The sequence below is a fragment of the Protopterus annectens genome, chromosome 8.part1 (genome assembly GCF_019279795.1).
Source record: "Protopterus annectens isolate FY-2018-M chromosome 8.part1, PAN1.0, whole genome shotgun sequence".
NCBI classification, from domain to species: Eukaryota; Metazoa; Chordata; order Ceratodontiformes; family Protopteridae; genus Protopterus; species Protopterus annectens.
Window position 1 is genome coordinate 327,867,996 of NC_056742.1, and position 11,327 is coordinate 327,879,322.

The window sequence follows — 11,327 nt, forward strand, 5'->3', positions numbered from 1 at the left end:
ACAAAGCTGGCACACTAGCAACTCAACAATACCTTATGAGACTAAGAAGCCACGTATGTCCCATTTACACCCCAACTTGTTAAGCTGTGGTCAGAGTGTGTACAGTAACAGAGTGAGATATATGTGCATAATAGTAATGTGGAATCTGGTACTGTGTGTAGGAACATTCAGGTAGTGCTAAGAAACATTTCTCCCACAGGTCTGTCAGATACCAGCACAAGAATAATACCCAGTACTGGTACTGTTTACATTGGTATTGTATGGCATTGTGACTGATGCAGTTGCTCTGAATAATGAGGTGTTACACATCACTGTTACCCACACTGTCCTACAACATATACCTGTCTAGGAAATTTGTATAAGAGTATTGTAATACAAGGTCAGAATGCAAAAGCACAGGGGATTAATAAGACAGAAAGCAGATAGGAGATATAAAGCAATATCTATATAGCAGACACAACTGTGATGGACAGTGTTTAAGTTGTAGCAGACACAGCCATGGCCTGAATCCTGGGAGTGGATGTAGGCTGCATACAGAATCATACCCCACAACTGTACAGATGAGGCCAGAATGTCTAGTATATGGGCCAATATCTTCTGCCTGTCCCCCTGGTAAGTCTGTGGGATGATCCCAGATGTTTAGCCAGCAAACAGGGAATACAAGTGATTGTCAAACACCTATGAGAACAAACCAGTCACTGTAGCAGCCCTCGAAACTTTTAGGAGACTAATATTTCAAGTATGTGCTATCTACACTCCCATGTTGTCAAGCTGTGACCAGAGTGTGTACAATAACAGACTGAGATGCATGTGCATAATACTAATGTGTAATCTGGAAGTTTGTGTGGCAACAGTCAGGTAGTGCTAACAAACATTGCTCCCACAGGTACGTCGGATACCAACACTGTGCTGAGAAATACAGACCATTGTAACATGTACTGGTACTGTTCACTCTGGTTGCTGTTGTTGTTGTGTCTTTTGGCTTTTCCCAGTTAGGGGTTGCCACAGTGAAACTCTGGTCTGCTAATGATTGGCAGTAGATTTTTACATGCCGAGTTGCCAGCCCTGACGCACAACCTTCAACGAAGGTACGCCCATTCACGCATGTCTCCATGCAGAAGATGCTCTAGCTGTGAATTGAACCGGACAACGTCTTAACTGTGAGGCGACAATGCTACCGCAGCACCACCACCACTTGTAGGGAATTATGAGTGTTGCAGTTTCTCTGAATAATAAAGTATCACTGATCACTGTCACCCACACTGTGCTACAGAATATAGCTGTGTAGGAAAGCATGTATATGTGTGTGTCAGGTCACTAAAGGTGGAAGAGGGCAATATTCTAGATATGTCCTGGTACATCAGCATATGGTCAACACATGGCCAGAGTCTGTGCAGAAAGAGTTGGATAGCTATGTGCACAACATCAACCCAGAATCTGGGAGTATGTGTAGAAATAGTTAGTTAATGTTAACAAACATTCCCTCCACAGGTGTACCAGGTAAGAGGTGTATACTGCAGGTAAAACCACATCATGTGTAATGATGACAACAGCCATATCACTGTCCAAACTAAGGCTATAGGGTAGTGTAGTAAGACTTGTAAGGTACAGATAACAGCACTGACTAGGAAAGTAATGTGGACTGCAGGAATATACTAGTTGTTAATTGACATCTTTCCTTCCCCCCCACCATATCTCCAACAATAATCAACATACCCACCCCAACTGGTATGTAATGTCACCTGTGTTCTGATACTGTCCAAGTGTTTGATAAATATATTCCCATGCATGTGCTATATTGAATTATTCCAACATTGGTGGCATGATGCCATCAATGTACCTGCATGCTGTTCTTATTACCACTGTGGTCCCGTATATGTATGTGTTTTGTTTGCTATGAAACTGTTCCGTATCTGATGTCTGGGTTAATGGGAATATCTATGCATGCTGTTATACCTAACCCTGGAATGTGTTGACTATTACTAATCTAACACTATAGCACATTTGGGAAGTCCAGTCCCAGCGGATCCACCTGTCCCACCTCAGCTTGCCGTGGCACCAGGGACCAGCATGTCTGGGGCTCAACCTGGGACCTCCCTGTCCATTGATCCTGCACCACCTTTGGGTGTAACCACCTCAGGGGATGGAGCTAGCCCCCCTCCTGGGGGTGGGCATGGACAGGCACCTGTCACCCATCACCAGTTCAGGGTCGTGGTGCGTAGAGAGATCAACCAGCAGTTTGGTGATCTTCTATGCCAGCTCGAGGGCTGCATGTCAGGATTCGAGAGTCAGCCTGGCTCTGCGGCTCAGCCCCCAGCACAGCCACCTTTGGGGCTATGAAGGTGCAGTGGTGACTGCCCATGGGTGGGGACCTCAGTCCCACTGTGTCCACTAGGGGGCTCATGGGCTTCCGATTTCCCAACACCCCTTCCCATCAAGATGTTTACCTCCCACATGTGTCATATACTGCCCCTGTATGCATCTTGTTTGTCTTGTCTGTTAACCTACCCAACCTACCTCCCCAAATATACCTACTATGCCTCCCCAACATCCCACTCTCACCTGAAAAAAAAGGCAATCTGTTCCCACATAAAAATCTCACCCCATACATAGCTGTCCATTTCACACACATGTCCACTGGACACATGTAATCCAGTGTAACTGGCATCACAACGTATTTTTGTTGTCCTCACCCCCTCCCAGGGGTTTGAGTGTCCAAATCTACCTCCAAATTCAGTGTATATGTACAGCTGTTGCTGTAGAAGAAATGGGCAGCTATGGACCTTCCCTACAGCCTTACTGCACATCCCTGGTTATTTTCCCTACTGTCTTTCCCTCTTTGTGCCCCTTTTTTCACCACTTTCCTATCAATCCCTTTTTCTTTTCAAGAAATTAGCATGAGAGGAAGTGGGAGTAAGCACTTTTAAGCAGCAGTAAGTGGGTTTAAGCCTGTTTGTGTGGGGGTAAGCAATGCCTACACAGGTTAAGCAATTTAGAAGCTAACTGAGTATAAGAAACTGTAACCGGAAGTCAGCAGTGTTTACCTCTGCGTAAACCCATGCAAGCCCACATACAACTGCTTTAAAGTGCCTTAATCACTCTGTATCCAATGGCCAGTGCTCTGCCCAGCAACAAAATAATCAGCCTCTGCAAAGCTAGAACCCAGGACCCTGCACAGCATAGTCAAAGTGATTTACAACTAAGCCATGTCAGATATACATAACCCTGATGTTTTCAAAAACATATCATCCAGCCCAGTCATTCAACAGTACAGAGAATGTATTCCAACATTTAGATGTATGTGTGTGTAAATATATCAACATCTAAACAGATACAACATATATATATATATATATATATATATATATATATATATATATATATATATATATATATATATATATATATATATATAAATATATATGAACATATATACATGCAAATGCCTATATATATATATATATATATATATATATATATATATATATATATATACATATATATGTCTAAATATACACAGCAAGTTACATATATGTAAGCAGATATATATCTATGTAGGTATATATGGACATAGTTATATATATGATGATGTGGAATGATTTATATGTGCCATCAGGTGTTGTTGTGATGATGTTCAACTGAACAACTGCTATGGACAATAGTGTCTGTCCCTGTGGGTAGTGGGTCATAGCCGTCAGCTGTGCAGGTCAACACTGACTGACAAGATGTAAGCTATCATAGTGTGTGTCGTGTAATGGGAAGTATGTATATTACTTGGCCAATAGCTTGTGGTGGAAGTAATGCCATTATGATGAACATGTGGGACCCTCGGCCCACCACTGGCAGGATATTCAGGTTAATCTGTAATGTAGCATGCAGGAATGCCATCGGTGTGTAATAGGGTTACCTGCAATTGGGTCCTACATATACCCCACCCCCAATGTCAGGCAGCGACCATATGTATCACTTGTCTGTGTTGTAGCAAGGCAGAACAGTGCAGCTGTGCAGGAAGGTGTGAGATTGTGGAGCTGATGTCTGAATGTACCCCACATATAGGTATGCATATGTGCACATATGTCACATATATAATATATAAAGACATATATGTATATCAGCATGTATGTCCACAAATATACAGATACCCATGTGTAGACATATATATGTGCACATATATACATCACATATATTTCCACATATATAGATATATACCTGTATGCACATCTACATATATACAAACACACACACAAACATATATGTATGTAAAGACATGTCCCCTATATTACTACCACAGTGATGTGTGCTATGTGTGAGGCACGAGCACACATAGCAATACACACAGATATCGACAGCTGGTAAGGTGTGCAACACGGACGGGTATGCCACATGTTAATCCCATGTTGCGACCAAATTTCCCCATCTGTTAAATATGCAATGGGAATATGAGGAATTATGGCAAGTACACTTGTGGAGGTGGTCAGGATTGGTAGATATAGAGTACAGTCTATAGGGGTGGTATGTGACACATGTGGCGGGTAAACACCCTGGATGGTGTGTGTGGTCTGTGATGTGGATGCCCCATAGGCCCCAATATGGGCACAATGGGAACAAGTCTCCCACCCACTGCTACTCACAACAGCAGTCCACGTCCTGAAGGTGCCTGGTCTGGAGGCTGAGCAGGAGGAGCATATTGGCCCTGTGAATGTGTACTGGGTGCCTCAGACTGATGTAGCACATCCCACATGTGTCTGTGGAGCCCGGTATGGAACAGACCCTAGACCTGACCTCAGGGGACAGGAACATGTCAGTGTGTGCCACAAGGTGGGGACAACATACCCTGGGTGGTTCCACCTGATGGTATTGCTGGACCAGTACATGAGGAGGCCTCAGGTTGGGACACACATGTGATGTGGTCAGGTATCCTGGGCAGATGAGTATGGAGAGGTGGATCTGCTGGCCAATAGAACATATACATGTTATTGTGTCACTGTTAAAGAACATATGTTGGTAGTAATAGCCTACACAATCCCAGTACATGTTCAACAGCATGCATAAATATCCCCAATAACACAGAATGTCAGATAGGCAGCAATCCCAGAGCAGCCATACCACTGGCATATATGGAACCATAGTGGCCCTGACAATGGCATGCAGGTGAATAGTCTGTAACAGGCCAGTAATGATAGTGTCCACACAGGGGATATGGCTACAATCACATTGCAGAAAGTGTGGTACAATACAATATCTGTCCCAATGGTTGGTAAGCTGTAGCCATACCTAATGAGTTGTATGTACAGTTTATTGAAGCTGATATGGTTGGGGGTGACAGAGATGTGTATTACAAACTGTGGTAACCTTGCTGTATGAGTTGCTTAGACCTGTTTCCATCTTTATGTCTTTCAGCCAAGATGGCACATGCACAGTTGCCCAACTATTCCCAAGCGGAGAATGATGTAGTGATATCACAATTGATCCAGAACTATCCAGTGCTATTTGGCAGGGCCACACATGAGCAGCAGGAGTGGACGCCCTGTGGAACGACCTAGGGTCAATGATGTCAGACTGCACAACCACAGTTATGAGCAGGTCCGGCATCATTGTACTGACCTGCTTTGCAATGCCGTCAGCATGCTGCTGCAGTCCGGGGGTATCACCTCGCCACAGGGTGGGCCATGCCATCCATCCCCCCCAACACGTGTGGAGGAGCTCCTGGCCAGCCTTGTGGCACCTGCCCATCCAGACAGCCATCAACCACTGGACTCCTACATGGAGGTGGGTGTCCCCCACACACTGGCCGAGGAGTGTGCAGGTAAGGACACAGGGCACATCAGTAGACCACTGTTGTGTATACATCCACATTGGTACATGTAAATCATGCATATTTGACATGTCATAGATATATTGTGCTGCTGCATTGTAGTGATAAACAGATGTCCAGATGTGGTAGTATTGTGGGAATGTACCGTTGATGTACTGTAATGCTGCACCCATCCTGTAGCACTGTCACAGGTGTGGCCACTGACATTGCATCTCTCACTCTCTTATGTAGGTCCCTTCAGGATACCGTCAAGGCAGCAGCCTGTAACTGGTGAGTATGTTTTATGTAGATGCTTGCCAACACACTGGGCATGTAATGGTGATGGTATATTCCATGCACACATCTAACACACCTACCCTGAATGCATGCTGTACATGTGCATTTTTTGTTGCTGCGAAATGCACGGTCTCACATGGGTGACCATGATGGGGTATTGGAAGGGTATGTCAGACACCTGCATGATAACTAACATCCTGTCATTGTGGAATGTGTCCACAGGGAGTAACATCCTGGTGGTAGACAGGGCCTACAGTAGGGACATGTTCGGTACAACACCCATATACAGTGCAACACCAGTGTATATATCTGTAGGACAATGGCAACTGCTGCAGAAATACACTATGGCATAAGGCATTACAGTAGTCCACATTATCAGCTGGGTTTAGGCTGCAACATGTGGTGTTCAGTGTATGGGACACTGCAAAGTGACACACATATGTAGGGCTTACTTGTCATGCATCTGCATAAAGGCTGAAGGAGGGGGGGGGGTTCAGCATGACACACCAGTGCACTGCAGCAGGGATCCTAAGGATGCTAGGAATGGCTCTATCTGCACATAGTCAGGTTCAGGGCCTGTGGCAGCTGTCACCCTACCCACACAGCAATAGTAATGGCAGTGTATGAACACCATGGGATGTGCACATGAGTACACCTTCCAATCATGCAGAACAGGGGGACATGTGTAGGGCAGACTGAATATACACTGGCAAATGCAGATTGCCCACGCTGGTATACCCTTGCCAGGAGCAGTGACTGCCATAGTACACACAACAAGAGGTGCAATAAACTGTCATGATAAGGGTGCGCACACATATGCCCACACAGTGTGTATGCATTGTGGTCAGCAGCAGCACACCTAACACAATCTGTAGACACTGCATGTGAAAGTACAGGACATATGTCACATATTGGGCTCGTGTACTGCTAAGATATGCAGTGATGTGGTCCCATGGCAGGTCAAGGATGTGTGTATCAAATCAATAAAGGTGTGTACACCTCCCATAGCCATGGTATGCTCTGATGGTTATCAGTGTAAGAGTATTGGAGTGGTCATACATGGTCTGTTGATGTTGACAGCTGTAAATCAGGCATCAGGCATTCACCAGTGATAACTGTCCACATATCATCCCAGGTATGTGTTGCTGAAAAACATAGGGGCTGTGAGAAGTAAAGTTGACATGACTGACAAAGTACTACATATTCTGCAATGGGTTGTACACCTGTGAGTTGTGGTGTACAGTACATGGCAGGGTGCAGAACAGGTGCACAGCAATATTGTGTATATGGGTGCAGTGGTATCCAGGGGAAGGGGCATCACCTAGTGACACAGCACATGCATCACACACATGTATACTGTTGCTAGCATGGATTGACTAGAGCTGAACTGCATGCTGTTCTGTACCATATGTTCTGCATGATGGCAGATGGGTAATAGGAGGACTGTGTGTACTATCAATTTGCAACCTCACCTATATGTGTGTGTGTGCATCCTGGTGGTTAGTTAGTTTGTCTGCAGGGTCACTCTGGTGAAGTGGAGGGAGGTAGATGCATGTGGGATGCATTTGTGCATGTGTGCATTTGTGTGGGTGGCCATGTATGCACATGTGTGATTGTTGGGTGTTCATACAGCTGTACCTTCCTGTGGGACCATGCCATACATGGACATGGACTGCCACATTACTCACCAGGAATACCTGTCATGTGTGTAATCACAGGACAGCAAATAGTATAATATGGTCTGTAGCATGTAACAGGAATTAAGAGGGAAAGTGGACACCAGGTACACCCTTAATATCGCAGTCAGCAGGGAGGTCACCTACAACCCACGTATGCAGCTCTACAGATGCAGTGAGGAAGTACTAGTCAACACCAGGGAGTGTATCCAAATATTAGTGTTGTCACATGATAGGCTGAAGGGGCAGCATATCTAGCATGTACTGAGCATTACATACACATGACACACCAGTGTGAGATATGGATACATATAGGGGCCATGCACATCATTTCCGGGCATACAGTGGGTGCATACCGAATGACAGCAATGAGACCATGTAAAACCGCTATACACAGGTCAGGCAGGTAAAGTAGCAACAGGTCTTGTGTTGTGGCTGCTTGTGTGGGCATTTAGAGGACTGAGATGTTAATGAGTGGTATCAATGTGTGTATGTTAACAAGTGTGAGGCAGGATGAGGTAACACATAGACATATACGTGGGACTGTCTGTAAAGCCATGGACGGGTAGGTATTACGAAGGTGTGTGTGTGTGTGTGTGTGTGTGTGTGTGTGTGTGTGTGTGTGTGTGTGTACTGTTGGGCAATGCTGTACAGGTTTTAAAGTGCGTTTATTGTTTTCTCCCACAGGTGGTGAGGTGGGTCAGGGTCCCTCCTGCATGCAATCTGATGTTGGTGTCCATACAGACACTGAAGATGATAGTACTGTTGAGGCACAGTTGGAGTTTTCAGGGGCCGCCACTGCACCAACATTTGGCATCCTCCTTTTAGCCACCCCAACCTTGCACACAGTTTCAGTGCCTACACATACCCCATCACCAGTGGCCATAGTGGAGGAACAGGTGGCATTTGGTGGCAGTGCACAGGGAAGTGTGGTAACCGTGCCTACTGTGTCCAGTTGCAGCAGGAAGACCCAGATGCCTGGCAGGGCACCACATAGGCAGATGCCCCAGGGTGCTCATGGTAGGGCCACTGGACATCATGCCCCTGGCATAGGAGACATAGCTGGTACCAGCAGGTGCGTGTTTCAGGCTGTAATGGTGGCACAGAAATGTATGGAATGTTACACCAGACAGGGCCTGAGGCTGCAGCGGGCTGCACTTGCATCTGTAAATGACAACCTCCATGAACTGTCAGGCGCCATTCATGCTTATACCGAGCACACGGATAGACGGCATGATGAGATGATGGCCCTCATCGGCCATGGTGTGTCTGTGCTTGAACGTGTGGTGGGGATGCAGCAATGCCCACATAGATGTGGGCCAGCAACACCAACAGCTGGCAGTCAACGTGGATGTGCTAGGACACCAAGGGGCTCCCATAGTGGCAGTAGCAGTGCTGTCCACACCACACCACAGCAGGCCACATGCACATGTTCCTGGCCAGTCCCAGGAGGGACCTGGTAACAGCGACAACTGTCATCAGCAGGTGAGAATAACACATCGAGGCCTTTACCTGGACATGCCCGCAGAACCCCTGGTAGGCACAGTCCATGTGTCCATGGCCAGCGGCAGTAAACTGAACACCCTGCCAGGTATGGTCTGCATCTGTCCATAAACACCTGTGCAGGGCAGCCACATGGCAGAACTGTGTGCATGCATACCCACACACTATGCAAACACACCTAGGGCAACTCCATACCTACACACACCACATCACCTCGCTCAGCTCTCCACAGTACACCCCTCACCCACACACATGGTGTCAAATGTATGGCCCAACCTTGGCCTCTGACAAACCAACATCACACCCTATGCATATTATGATATATGGTTCTGATGCACACAGTGACTGTACTACAGTGTACCACAGTACTGCAGTGTAACATGTTGTAGGGAGTAGAGTGTAATGCATATATGGCAGGTAGTGTAGCCGTCCAGCAATGATGCCTTATAGCTGTTAGTAACACTGGTTGGATGTTGTCTCTATAATGTTATCCATTTGTGTTGTAGGTGTACATGTGTCAGCACGAGGATGGTATGCAGTCATACTCCACAACAGGGTATGTCACTGTGGTGACACCATGGCTGTGACATATCTAGGGTACTTGGCAACACTGGGAGTAGACGCCTACCTAGCTATGTAGTGATACTGCAGTGTGTGGCTTACATTGCACGCACCACACAGCATTTAGGGTAAGGCATGTCCCAAGTTACATGTTACATGCAGAACATCCCCAGACATGTACAGTATGCTAATGGGGGATGTGATGGGTGTATTTGGACAATACGTAGTGTGACATACCATCATATAAACATTTACAGACACATAACAGCCAGACACACATCCAAGATACCAGGGCCTATCGCTGCTAACTAACCTGACTGTTTGTCCAATGTGTTACAACACATGCATAACTGGCTTGGATTGTGGTAACAGTTACCTGTATGGTTGATGGTGACAGTGGTAACTATAACATGGTACATGGGACATATACTGGGTGTACCTTGGTGTAAAGACAAAGTAAATTGGCCACAAATATGAAACTACCCATAGTATACACCAACAGTGGTGCTAGAGGGATATGCATCTCATGCACATGCCACATGCGTAATAGGGTGTTGCAGTGTCATGCCTCACCTATGGGCAGCAACAACACTATCTGTGTGACTGTGTGGCAATGAGTATTGTAATAGGAGTATGTGGCCTCGGAATGCTGTCCCCTACAGATATACGGACATGCAGACCTAGACACACACATGCCAGAACACAATGGGTATCCCATGCCTATCACCCCCATTTGTAAAACACTGTTTTGCTGGTACTGCAAGGCTTGTGTTGCCGGTATGGGGAGAGCTTAACAGGGTGCATGTAATGTCCCATACAGCAGCAGCCACAACTGACTATGGCAATGGGTGTTGCGTTGGTTATGATGGCCCTCATGGAATTCCCAAGTACAGGTGTGCTAACACACAGACACTGCTATACTCAGTCATGCACAAGTACACATGTGTCAGCACAGGGGTGCATCCCTGCAGGTGGTCATAGCTGTGAACCTAGCTATTGTCCAAGGGGAGATGGGTTGTGTAGGGGTTATGTGTACAGTGTTATCCTGCCACCTGCCAGGTGGCAGCAGGCATCTATCGAAAAAAATCCTGTTGTGACTCTCAGGGTTTGAATGACACACAACGCCAATCCTCCAGGTGCCTCCTGCACATGGCCACTGAGATGATCAAGTTGACATGTATGCAACATGCATTACAACATACGGTTATTCTCTGTGATGGTGACCTGTACCCAAGCATGTTCAGTTGACTGTGGTAGTGTAGTGGAGGTACCTGTGGCATGTGGTGCGTACAGGGTGACATCTGTTATATGTGCCACTTCTTACACAGCTGGGCAGACATGTCAGTGTCAATCAAGCTGAGGTTGCCTGTACATATCCCAGCTGAATACCTGCCATCTGCACATCTGTACTTGGACTGATAGTCAGCTTGGCAAGTAGCTATGCAGTATTATGAGTGTGTTGACAGATACACATCTGACAAATGGGTTCAATACAT